The 13,527-nt window shown below is 47.4% G+C and overlaps 1 non-coding gene across 1 annotated transcript; it reads left to right on the top strand.

Annotated features, from left to right (window-relative positions):
- The first annotated feature begins 2,867 nt into the window (after nt 1-2,867).
- LOC120639406 lies at nt 2,868-2,976 on the top strand. The gene has a single exon (XR_005661409.1). It is a non-coding gene; the product is annotated as a small nucleolar RNA R71 (small nucleolar RNA).
- The last annotated feature ends 10,551 nt before the right edge of the window (nt 2,977-13,527 follow it).

Here is a 13,527-nt window from a genome sequence, read left to right as displayed (position 1 = left end):
CTTCCCTGAGGAAAATTACGATGCCCTAGAATACTCCAAGGTGAAGTGTTGCAGCGGTGATTCTGTGCACTTGTGGAATCTATATTCTATTGAGCATAGGAAACACCAATAGGCCCCTGCTCCTAGCCCGTGGGCAGCGCTCTCTGCCGAACCGGGAGATGCCCGGCCTCGAGGTGAGGCCGGCCGGCCTCCTCTAGGCTGGCCGGCCTGGGGCTGGCCCCCCTGTCCGGCAGGCGGCGACAGAGGGAGGATGGTGATCTCCAGGGATCCAAGGATCCTGATGCTGCTGGATGACTCTCGCGAATGGCTGGACTTTGAGGGCGCTTTTGGAGTGGAAGTCTCCATGGACACGGATTTGGGAGTTTTTGGAGAGGTTTGTGAGTCCATGGGTGTGATCTCGATGGAGAAGTCGGTGGACGAAGAGAGATCTCGTGGAGAGTTTTGGAATGAGGAGGAAGGGGGAGCATCTTGGTTTAAATCATCTCCACTCGATCCGAACACCCAGGAGATGATCGTTTACAACGATTGGAACGTTGCACGAAAGGATGAGGGCTAACGGGCTCGGAGCCAGGCCGGCTGGCCTCCCTTAGGCCAGCCGGCCCCACCTTAATGTTCCTCCTTGGTCTTTCTATTTTCAGGCATTTGGGTGCTTTGGTCCACAAAAGGAAAGAAAAGCATGGGGGAGAAGAGAAGAGACACCTAACCTAGGATACAACACGTTTAAGGTACAGCGACGACCGTAGATGTGTGCTCTAACTCGGATAACTCGTAGACATCTACCTCTTAGAGTTTCGATATTTCAGGCTCGAGGAATATTTTCAATCTTTGGCCATTGGCCTTGAAAATATTCCCGTCATCGTCCTGAAGGATTATAGCGCCATGGTCGGCGGCGTTAAGCACTAAGAATGGGCCTTCCCACTTACTTCTAAGCTTACCATGACCAAACAAACAAATGCGGGAGTTGAAGAGGAGTACCTTATCTCCCGTTTTGAAGTGCTTGATCTTGATTCGCTTATCGTGCCATCTTTTCGTCCACTCCTTGTAGAGCTTGGAGCTGTGGTATGCCTTCTCCCTCCATTCATCCAGTTCAGCTAGTTGGATTTGTTGTTTGATCCCGACTGACTGGAGATCCATATTCCACCTCTTGATCGCCTAGTGGGACTTGTACTCGAGTTCAACTGGAAGATGGCAAGTCTTGCCATAGACAAGTTGGTACGGTGTCATCCCTATCGGAGTTTTGAAAGCTGTCCGATAGGCCCATAGTGCCTCGGGTAGTTTGCTCCGCCATCCCTTCCCCATGGCATTGACCGTCTTTTGCGAGAAAATTTGAAAAGGCGGAAAAGCAAATATGAGATAAATATCAATTTACCTTTGGCAAGGGCGCGTTTTTTAAAGTCCGATGTGCACGACTTTTCTCCATCGTTCTTACCATTTGTCGGCTTGTCTTGGAGAACTAGACAAGGCCAAACTCTCGACCTTCCGCCACACCTTCTTTTCCTTCTTCTTTCTTTTAGGTGCGGAGGGTCATTGTTCTGGCTGGGGTTCTGGTGCACCCCAGAGTGCTTGCCCTTCACTGTCTTATTGGATCATGAAGCGCTGCTCTTCCCTCTTCTTAAACCTGAAAAACATGTCCTCCCGTCCGACATGGAAATGGATCTCTCCCTTTCCGACATCGATCCTTGCCTTGGCGAACCTTAGAAAAGGTAGCCCAAGAACGAGGTCGACTCCGAGGTCGCCCTCCATATCCATTACCACAAAGTCGGCAAGGATGAAGGAGTCTCGTACTCATACAAAAACTTGTTCGGCTATCCCTTCGGGGTACTGAATGGTTGAATCTGCAAGTTGTACGAGCATGGTTATTGGGGAAAGAGCAGGATAATCAAGCTCTTCATATATTACCTTGGGCATTATATTTATGCTTGCCCCCAGATCGCAAAGGCATCGCTCGAAGTGTTTGATGTAGATCGAGCAGCTGATCATGGGGACCCCTGGATCCTCTTGCACAGCTGCCACCATGCCATCCCAAATGTCATTCCTTGGGGGATAGTACCTACCTGCATGGTTATTGCGTGGTGGCCTTCGGGACGAGTTACCCCGTCCGGTAGACACCATGCTGACATTTTCAACGGGAGACTCGAGTTGCCCCGAGATCTTCCCGCTCTCAACAGCAGGTAACGAAGCAGCAATTTGTGCAAGCTGGGTTTCGATCATTTTATTGAAACTTAACTGGTTTTTAAGAGTTGAAGACAAAGTTTCAAGCTTGAAATTTAAACTTTCCAGGGATTTATCATTGGCCAAAAGCTTTTTATTTATATTTTCGTTGATTTTAACTTGGCCTAGAACAAGTTCTCTTAAGGGAGGTTGGTTTGAATTGAAATTCGAATGAAAAGAAAGATTATAATTATTACCTCCCTGAAAAGGTGGACGTGGCTGGTTCCACCCCTGGCCTCCTTCTGGTGGACGGTACCCGTTGTTGTTGTTTTTGTTAAGGTAGGCATAGTCTTCACGGGTTTCGGGGCAATCGTTCCCCGAATGTCCATCATTGCCACAGACTTCGCACGTGTAGTGCGAACCCATGTTGTAAACAGGAGCATGGATCGGTTGCTTGCTCCCTTCCTCCATCTTCTTGATTAGGAGGCCCAGCTTCGCGGCAATCATATCCGTCTCCTTGACGGTATGCATGCCTTTTGTACGGGGCTGGAGTCGTTCATCGCTCCACCCCTGATTGGAGACCATCTTCTCGACCAATTCTTTTGGCTTTGGCGATAGTCAGGTCGAGGAAGGCTCCTCCAGCAGCAGCATCAATATTGGCTCGAGATGTCATTGTGAGCCCGTTGTAGAAGCTTTGTAGGATGAGCCACTCGTCCATGCCGTGATGAGGACAGGCCAGGATGTATTCCTGCAGCCTTTCCCAAGCTTCTGGGATGGATTCCATCCCTGTCTGCTGGAAACTTGATATTCTCCCGCGCAGAGCATTTGTTTTACCCAGCGGGAAGAATTTTGCGAGGAACGCCATGGAGCATTTGGCCCTGGTGTCGATGTCTTTTTCCTAGTAAAACCACTATTTCGCCTTCCCCAGCAGGGAAAAGGGAAACAGACGAAGCTTGACAACGTCGGCGGCGACACCCCGTATGACTACGGTGTCGCAGAGCTCCAGAAAGTTATGCAAATGTGCATCTGCGTCCTCATTCGGCTTGCCACAGAATGGGCTAGCCTACACCATGTTGATGAGGCTTGATTTGAGCTCGAAGTTCACGTCCCCGACATTGATGTTGGGGCCAGTGGCCACATTGTCGGTGGAGGGGACGGAGAACTCGCGGAGAGTCTTTTCAGCCATAGCCTCAAGAAAAAGTGGTGCTTCCTGAATGGGTTCCTGTGCCGGGAGGATAGCGAGAGGAGGAACGACGCGAGGTCGTGCCCTTCTCACGAGCCTCTCTGGATTGTCTATGTAGTTTTCCGGCAGGGAGAAACCAATCATACACTACCCCTGTCTTCTTTGAAATAAAAAATAAAAGAAGATATAAAGTGACATTAGCCTAAAAGAGTAAAGACTATATCCTGAGTACAAGGTCTATGTTAATATCAGCACAATATCTTTGTTCACATGCCGTCCCCGGCAACGGCACCAGAAATGCTTGTTGGTGTTTCTTAGTGCAATCACTAGGGATGGTTAATCCTTAGCGACAACGCCAGAAATGCCTGTTGGTGGTCCTTAGTGCAATCACTAGAAATGAGGGCACCGAACCCATCCTAGCAACTGCACTCAAGGGGTGCCACTCTCGTGGTATAATAAATATGATTACAGATGGATCCGCAAGCACACAAATATACCGTTGTAGCATTTCACCCGGAGAGTAAGGGTATCGTCATTTATTTGTGTCCCAAAGGACGGCAGCGGCAAAGGTATTGTACTCAACATTAGCCATGACATTGTGCCTCAAGCAATAGGCAATACTCTAAAAGGGGTAAGTCCAGATAAAGAATAAGCAAGGGTAATGTGACACAGCACACATCCACACTCCAAGAGGAAGGAATAAAGGAGAGAAACTATAAACAAAGGACTACTCTATCCTACGTCAAGTCAGCTAGAGCTTAGGCTAGGTTAGGTGTCCTAGTGCTTCGATCCAAAGCTGGGGTCATGTTAGATCATGGTTAGGACTGCAGGTGCCAGGAAAATGGGATAGCGGGGAGAAGGTCCCGCACTGGAGAACGTCCAGCTCTGTTACCTCTTTGCATGAATTCCTACACCGAACCCGAACGTCGAGGAGTACACTAAAAGCAACACAGCTGTTATGCCGGACGGACAGGGCTGTCACCACCTGCCGTCTACCCCAGTCACACCATGGAGCACGGTCATATCCGAAGGATCCCGCATACCCGAGCACCACGCTCGTGTATGAAGTCACTACTCTAGTGCCCCCAGGTCTCCCACCCTTCGGATGGACGAGTAAAACACTAGAGCAAGCCCGAAAGCACAACGAACCTCTCTCCGTACCCGGATCATCTGGCCTAACCAAGACCATAGCATAACTTATGAACAAAATAAGCATGGATTGATAAACTATCAAGATAGTAAAGCAACCATGGTAAAACTCTATATTATGAATAGAAGTCTGACAAGTCGGATACAAACCAGGAGCCGAGGATTGCTCAACGACTCCGAGGACGACTTGCTCTCTAAAGAGAACTAGCCTAGCTCCACTACCTAGCTAAGAGAGCAAGAGAGGGGAGAGCCTTCTTGGAGAGAATGGAATGAAGTGTGTGTGTGTGTGCTGAGTGGGGTGAGAGGGGGCCCTATTTATACTAGTGGAGGTCGGTTCCCACCAAATGCACGCATGGAAGGTGATCAGGAGACTTGGGGGTGACTGCTCCTCGAAATGCACCTGGACGGGAGGCCGGCCCCACCTGGCCACCTCTCGTCCTTATCCTTCTCTAGCAGGCTGACATGTGGGCCCTGATGTCTTTTCTTGTATGTATTATGCGTGGCGCGGCCGTTTGCTCTGCCAGATGGGCCCTCTTTGTAAGTGGGTGACGCCCGATGCGATATTCTACGTAGTTGTATGGCATCTGCTGTGTGTTTTCGTCTTATTCCGCTCTTGCTCGTTTGAAATGTACAAAACTCGAAAACAACTGTGGAGCGAGGTTAGTGATACAAATATGTGAGTAAGGCATGTAGTTTTCCTTTATTATTGAGTATAGTTGACGGGTGAAAATGGCACTTAAGCACCGTCAAAACTCGCACAGCTCTAACATTGGGAAGGGACCCATGAAGTCGACTCCCTATACGTAGAATATCTCCACTTGAAGATTGCTCTTCGGTGGCATTGCGTCTCGGGAATTGATATTCCCATGCTTTTGACATCTTGGGCAACACCGCACAAATTCCTTTGCGTCTCCATACATGTTTGGCCGGAAGAATCCATTTTGCCAAACTTTTGCATGGTATGGAAGGCTTCGTAATGTTCTCCATAGGGTGAGGAGTGACAACTCTCAAGAATTTTGCGGGTCTCACACATCGGGATACAGAGGTGAAGTAGACCATTCGCGCAGACTTTGAATAGATATGAGTCATCCCATAGGTGAAATCGGCTGAGGTGTGTCAATTTCTTCTTATCTTCTCCTGTAGGTATGTACCCAGTCACCATGAAATTCACCATATTTGTATACCATGGACTGGTTGTCGTAACCTTTAGAAGAGTATTATCTCTCAAATAGTCATTGATCGGTAGGTCCGACCCTTGTATTTGCATTCTCGAGAGATGATCTGCCACGTGATTATCTGCTCCTTTCTTATCTCTTATTTCCAAGTCGAATTCTTGGAGGAGCAGAATCCAATGGATGAGTCGTGGCTTAGCATCCTTCTTGGTCAAGAGGTACTTTAGTGCTGCATGATTCGTGTATACAATCACTTTTGCACCGACCAAGTAGGATCTGAACTTATCCATGGCGAATACAATTGCCAGAAGTTCCTTCTCCGTTGTTGCATAGTTCAGCTGGGGTCCGGTCAGCGTCTTACTGGCATATGATATGGCATAATGCTGCTTAACTCTGCACTGACCCAGCACTGCTCCCACAGCATAGTCACTTGCATCGCACATGATCTCGAATGGAAGTTTCCAATCGGGTGGCTGAATGATGGGTGCTGATATGAGTGCCTTCTTGAGGGTATAGAAGGCTACGAGGCATTCCTCGTCAAAGTTGAATGGGGCATCTTTTGCCAGTAAGTTTGTCAGGGGCCTGGCTATACGGGAGAAGTCCTTGATGAATCTCCTGTAGAAGCTAGTGTGACCCAAGAAACTTCTGACTCCCTTGACATTTGTCGGGGGTGGCTATTGCTCGATGACATCGATCTTCGCCCGATCCACTTCTATCCCTCTTTCAGATACTCTATGTCCGAGGACTATCCTTTCTCTGACCATGAAATGACACTTCTCCCAATTAAGGACTAATTGTGTTTCTTGGCATCTCTTGAGAACTTTGTCCAAATTCTCAAGACACTGATCGAAATCCTTACTGTAGACTGAGAAATCATCCACGAACACTTCCATGATGTTCTCAATAAGGTCTGAGAAGATCGCCATCATGCACCTTTGAAAGGAAGCCGGTGCATGGCAAAGACCAAATGACATTCGCCGGTAGGAGAATGTTCCATAGGGGCAGGTGAAGGTAGTCTTACTCTGGTCATCAGGATGGATAGGAATTTGATGATAACCAGAGTATCCATCGAGGTAGCAAAAATATGAGTGTCTTGCCAACCGTTCAAGCATCTCATCGATGAAGGGCAGAGGGAAGTGATCTTTCCGGGTGGCCTTGTTGAGCACCCGGTAATCGATACACATTCCCCATGCAGTGACTGTACGCTGAGGTATGAGCTCATTTCTCTCATTCCGGACAACTGTCATGCCTCCCTTCTTTAGGACCACTTGGACTGGGCTAACCCACTCACTATCTTGCCCGGGGTATATGATACCATCATGTAGTAGTTTTAGTACCTCTTTCTTGACTACCTCCCTCATCGCATCATTGAGCCGCCGTTGATGTTCTGGTTCCATAGGGATGCGATGGGTACATAAGTTGGGGCTGATCCCCTTCAAGTCCTGGAGAGAATACCCGATGACGGACTGATATTTCTCCAGGATTGCAACGAGCCGCCGAGTCTCACTCTCTGTTAGCTTATAGCTGATGACGACTGGGGTGACTCTGTTGTTGTGGAGGAATGCGTACTTCAAACCAGGAGGCAACGGCTTTAGCTTTGGGAGAGGAGGTTATGGTGTCTCCTCTTCACTGAGCTTACTCTTGCCGGCCGGATCTGATTCTTGGGTTAAGTGTGAGACATCCTCTTCAGGAATGGGCTAAGTTTGCTCTTGCTGACTGATGTTCACTGCTTCCTCTAATGGGCCTTGCTCTGGTCTAGCCTCTGCAATGGTGTTGCATGAACGAACTAGACTGACCGGGATCTTATCTTTGCCAACCTTAACCTTGAGGGCTGTTCGGTCTCCATTTGGGTTGACAAGTGGTTCTAGTGGCCGTCCGATCAAGACAAACTCTTCACCTTCCGGGATATCGAAGATGTGGAAGTCCAGGAAGACTTTGTTGGCACTCAATTTCATGGTCACTACTCGCAGAATTCCATGACTTTCCACTATCTGGTCGTCGATCCACTTCAGGTGCTTATGAGAGAAGGTTAGGGGTTCTTCGGGTGCAATGTGATTCACCAAGGTTTTGGACATCACATTCACCCCGACCTTCGGATCGTAAAAAGTTTCTTGCGGTACGGCGTCCCCAATAGAATAGAGGAGTATTATGGGTAGGTGGTAGATCTGGATGATACTACTGCTGGCCTCTGCTTCCTCTGTCAATTCCTTACTGATGATCGTAGAAAGACCCTCTATCTGTGATGTTGCTTTTGGAATGAACGCCTTAGATCCTGAGCATACGCACTTATGCTCCTTCGGCATGCCTGAAATATTGCCGAGTTCCAAGTATTCCTCTTCTGTGAAGAGGTCTGGTATGAACATTGGCATATCTTCATGGAGAGGCTCTTGATCTGAGGGCTTTGGTGGTTCGGTAATTTCCTCTGTATATGGTGGAGGTGGAGAGGATGCAGCTGATAGAACCTGAAGTTGCTGCGTCTCATTGTTCTGCTGTTGTCGCTCGCTAACGACTAATTTTAGGCATCATCTTAAGCCTAAAATCAAGAGAATAAAGTATCATACCTGCTGATGTTATCCAGAAAGAGCTAATTCCACATTTCCTCTTAGAAATATTACCCTATAGGAATTCGGGCAGAAATGCAGGTAAAACAGGCTTCAAGCGTCAAGATACAAACCTGACCATCAGAGCAAGCTATCAGCTCCTGCTTGAGTGTTTGAAAGACGAGCATCAATACTAGTGGTAGGAGTTATTGCTCATGAGTTCCACAAAGTGTTGGTGTATATTTATGTGCAGGTTGCTTATGCTTGGAAATGAGAAGAGAATGCAGCCCATGAGCAAGGTGACACGTCGCTGATCCGAGGCAACAACTTTTCGACGAATCAGACGCATTCACGGGGATCTACAGGCCCACCAGAGCTACCAAACCGACTTAAGACAAGCTCAAACCAATATACATGACATGAGGGCCCACCTAGCAGCCTTTAGACCAAGAACCGGGCCGAACGGGCGCAGCCCATGGCCGGTCGACCACCATGGTCGGCCGACCATGTGGTAACGGCCCACGGGCCCCACCGACTTGGAGAAGACACGTGGCGCCTTGTAGTTGGTGTTCCATGGCAGTTTGGCTTCATTCCCGGGCTGGCTCCCTCCTATAAATACATGGGGAGGGGTTGAGAATTAGACCACACACCACATCACACATCACTCACCTCCAAGTGAAGAGCTTCTCTAGCTTGTGTTTAGTGTAGGAGAGAGGGTAGAGGTACTCAGGAGGGGCGCCGGTAACGGCGCTCTTCTCCAAATTGTACCTCATCAAGAGAGTGAGGAAGAGTCGGGGGATGTGCCGGGCTTGTCGGCGCTCTTCTCCGCTTGTACCTCGACGGATGCTTATTCGGTTGTAAGTGTTCGAGACTTTCTTATTTAGAATTAGAGTTTAGATTGCAAGTTATCATCTCTGCCTTATGTTACATGAGTGTATGCTTAGAGAGTAGCATTTGACTCTAGAGTTGGGCTCCGGATAGAAAAGGATAACCCTGTACGCCTCTAGAGTTAGTAGGGAATAGTGTAGACATGGTGTGTAGGCTGGACTATACCACTCAGTTGTCTAATAGTCCCACAGTTTGTAGAGGTAGCCGGCAGGTGGTGACAGCCCTATTCGAGCCCTAGTAATCCTCCACGTTCGAATATCGGATAGAGCACATATTAGTGGAGCTATCGGCTTGTATAAGCCGGTCGAAACCAGTAGCTCGAAGTATAATAGTGACATGATCTCTTCTTCTAAACATAGATTCTAGATCTTAGAAAGTCCTCTCTTTCCTATCCTCCTGCACCAGTGTGTGTGTCCTTGGACAGCCTGAACCCATAAATAGTGCACTCATGTTCCCCAGTGGATACAATATCCTGGAATACTCTTGGATGAAAGCTACAGCGGTATACATGTGCTTGCGGATTTTATTCGTGACGTTACAAAGTACCAACAGCTGCTCTATTGTCTCTGGTGGATCATCATATATGCTGGTATATTCGGTGCTGTTCAGAACTTTGTTCAAGAGAATCCTAACTTCGGCCACTGTTTTGTACATGACTGACCCCTCGGAGGACACATTCAGAAAATGTGCACTCTCCGACTTGAGACCGTAGATGAAATGTTGCATCAGTATTTCCTCTAGGATTTGATGTGGTGGCTCGGATTCTACCAGATGCATGAATCTAGCCCACGCTACTCCAAGTGATTCATCGCCTTGCTCAAATGTCATCAATTGATTTCGATGAGCAATCACTTTGGAGATAGCGTAGAAGAACAAGCAGAACTCATCCTTCAGTTGTATCCAATCTCCTCCAACTCCTCTTGTAGTCCGGTTGTACCAAATTCTTGCTTGAACGGGAATAGCTTCCACCATAGGGTGTGTTGAGTCATACCAGGTATAATCAGAAGAAAACAATTCTTTTTCAAAGACCTGCAAGTGAGCATAGGGGCATTCATCCTTTCTACCAGAGAAGGACTGAGCGTGAACCATGGCTACGAGACTGGGACGGATCTCGTAACCATCAGATAGTATGGGATGGCAGGATGGTGGTGGTTCCAAATACTCGCTAGATGGAACTACTGGATAACTAGGAGAAAACTCCATGGGATAAGATGAAAAGTCGTAAGGCTGACTAACTCTAAATCTAGTGTTGCTACCGTTCCCCGGCAAAGGCGCCAGAAAGCTTGTTGGCACTCCTTAGCCTAAACGAATTACTCCGTAAGCGTACAGAGACCGATGTAGCCTTCACCAGAGAGTATACCTAGGATATCGAATCCAAGGAACGGTAAAGCTTCGACCAAATTTTGAACTACTCAATCGGACAAACCAAGATAGAAAAGGTAAGAGGGAAGAGGGCCTAACTCTAGATAACCTACTGTTCTACCTAGCGACAAGCTAACTACTGACTTGATCTACTTCGGCGGACTCAGGGAAGAACTTAGACTGGGGTGAGAAGGGAGTCCAACGGCAGTCGGCACTACTGCTATGAAAACACCCGAACATGGTGTACTACAAGGGACGGACAGGGCTGTCACCACCTGCCGCCTACCACAACGGTTCCGTGGAGTGGAACACAACCCGAGATAGCTAGCCATGCTTGGGTACCACGCCCACAGCTATCAAGCTACTTGCTCGTACCGTGTACTTAGATAGAAACCAACCTCAAATAAGTAGAACTTGCTACTTACGGAGACTCAGGATCCCGCAGATCAAAGAAAGTAATTAAACAAGTAACTAAAGCAGAAAGTAAAGCTAGTGAGAAACTGAAGTTGAGACGAGGAACTTACTCAAAGATATATTCCTCTGAGGTGGATATAAAATATGGAGTAAGACCGAGAGAACTCGAGTCCTCTCCTTTAGCTTGGTTTGCACCAAAGCTCTCACCTCACTCTCTCCCTATTCTAATACAAAGAGAGCACAAGAGTGAACACTCTTCTCTAATGGATGGTGTGTGTTACAAGTGAGAGGTGGAGCTCTATTTATAGTGCTTCAGGGTCAGTTCAGAGCTTGGCGTCAGTTGCAAGCAGGTAAGACGATTGTGCTTAATTTCCACGCCAAGGGGGAGCACCAGAGGCTGACAGGTGGGGCCGGCCATCCTCCCCTAGGCCGGCCGGCCTGGGAGTGGCTCTGATCCCGCACCGCCTTCTCATGGATGCTCCTGATAACCTCCTAAAGTCGATGGCAGTTGCTTGGCTTCAACGCAGACAGTTAGGGCCGGCCGGCCTTACCTAGGCCGGCCGGCCTGGCTCTGGCTCGCCTCGGCTGCCCATTGTTCTGTCATGCTGACCACGAGTTGCACGTTTGTTCTCAAGTTGGTTTGGGTCTTGACTGATCGTCTTGTCACTGAAAGTGGCCCAATTGGACTTGGTGTACGCCTTTCGGTCTTAACTCGTAGCACTTGTGTAGAGCACTTGATATTTGCTTGATCTTGTGTTCTGGACCATCTCCAAGGAGTTGCACGATGAAATTACATAGGGGTAGGCCGGCCGGCATGGGATTTCTCCCATTTTTTCTCAATTTTGTATATTTTGTTCCTGAAATCAAATAATCACCAAAACTTGTGAAACTCATTAATGTTAGTGAAAATTGATGTATTATGATCCTGAAAGCATGAAATCCGAAGGAATGTTGGCGGTAGAAATCACTGAAAACGACTGCCAACAGTGGATCCGGCTCCAATTCAAGACACACTAAGACACCAACATGTAACCTCACTTTCACTTATAAAGGTCTTAGGACCAGCAGACTTTAGGTGTGGAGTAGTTCTTCAAGGTCTTAGAGTCTTCATGAAGAGTTCGTATGGTCTTGTATCTTCTCTTTGTGCAATGCCTTAAGTTTGTACTAGAGTTTATTTAATTTAGCATGTTTGGTTCATATGCTTGTGGCAATGTGTGATCCTTTCATGACGTGTGTTTGAGTTGTTTATCTTGCATGTTTAGTAGAGCTTCTAGTGCCATGTCTTCTGTTTCATCCCCCTTAACGGGGCACTCTAGAACTAAAGCTCTTGATAGAGATGGATAACCTTGCACAAGGATAGAGTGGCAATCAATAATGCAGATGTGGTGTTTGGATTAAAGGTTACATTTGAATGTGGCTTTATCCCACAGTTTCTAGAGGTAGCTTGTAGGTGGTAACAGTCCTGTTAGTGCCATCAAAATCCTCCACATTCAGGTAAGGCTATAGGAGGTTCATAAAGTACCATAATAATCGCTAGTCTCATCTGTCGGTCATACGCGGTCTACCTGATGTCATGGAAACTAGAACCCAAGTCTATGCATGTGTGTGAATATATTCAAGTACAAGTCATGCTTGCTAAATAATGTATGTAACTCAGGTTACCCTTGAATGCTCTCCCATCTCTCTGCTGTCCTAAATAGTTATATCTGAGCTGGATTGTCTTGTCTCACACTACCTCCCTATCATTTCATCAATTATCCCTGCTCAGACTTCGATATTAATTCATAATATTTTCCCTAACTTAATAAATTCTTTACACGGCCGCCTTCCCTGCGAAAATATAAATGACACCCTGGAATACTCCCGGGTGAAATGCTACAATGGTATTCCGTGCGCTTGTGGATTTATTTGTGATATACGAAATACCCAAATTGGCTTTGCGGGCGTCACTGCCTAGGAACACCTACCTAGCAGTGACATTGGTAAATGCAAACAAACATTTTTGGCGCCATTGTCAGGAAAGGCATAGGTTAAAGGGTTTAGGGATCCGGCTGCCAGGTTGTTTGGGCGCGCGAGGTGTCAGGCGACGGCGTGTCTAGCGATGGCGCAGGCTCGGTGGAGCTCTTAGCAATGGTGGCTTCACCCGAAGGTCGAATGAGGTGGACAATTTTGATACAAATAGAGAGCGATATCCCATGGACACTGCCTTGCCAATTGCCATAATAACAAATCATTGTATTCAACTACTGTTGTTAACTTGTTATAAACAAAAGTATGCAATATTCATCAATATTTTAAGTAGAAATTTTAATCAATAGCCCATGTCCTTGAAGGGCAGAGCTAGGAGCCAGAATTAAAATTTACCTATAATGAACCAACTATCTACTGTATTCTAACTAATTAATTATACTTGTGTGGCCGGAGTGTTCTTCGGTCGTGAGGTATGGCGGGTACTTGGGCGGCCGGAGTGTTCATCGGTCATATCTCGCCATACCTAGAGCCATACCTCGCCACACCATACCGTTCGCTCCGCCACTCTTTGTCATGTGTAGGACCTACCCTATGCGTGCTACGTCAATCGGAAAGATGACCAAATGCAACTGTACTCGTCATCGTACCGTATCCAACGCCAATCGACAACTCGGCATAGGAAGGATCATCCTAGTTA

This window comes from Panicum virgatum, chromosome 6K (assembly GCF_016808335.1).
Source record: "Panicum virgatum strain AP13 chromosome 6K, P.virgatum_v5, whole genome shotgun sequence".
Lineage (NCBI taxonomy): Eukaryota > Viridiplantae > Streptophyta > Magnoliopsida > Poales > Poaceae > Panicum > Panicum virgatum.
The sequence above is the reverse complement of the archived record's forward strand: the minus strand, read 5'-3'. Positions and strand labels throughout refer to the sequence as shown.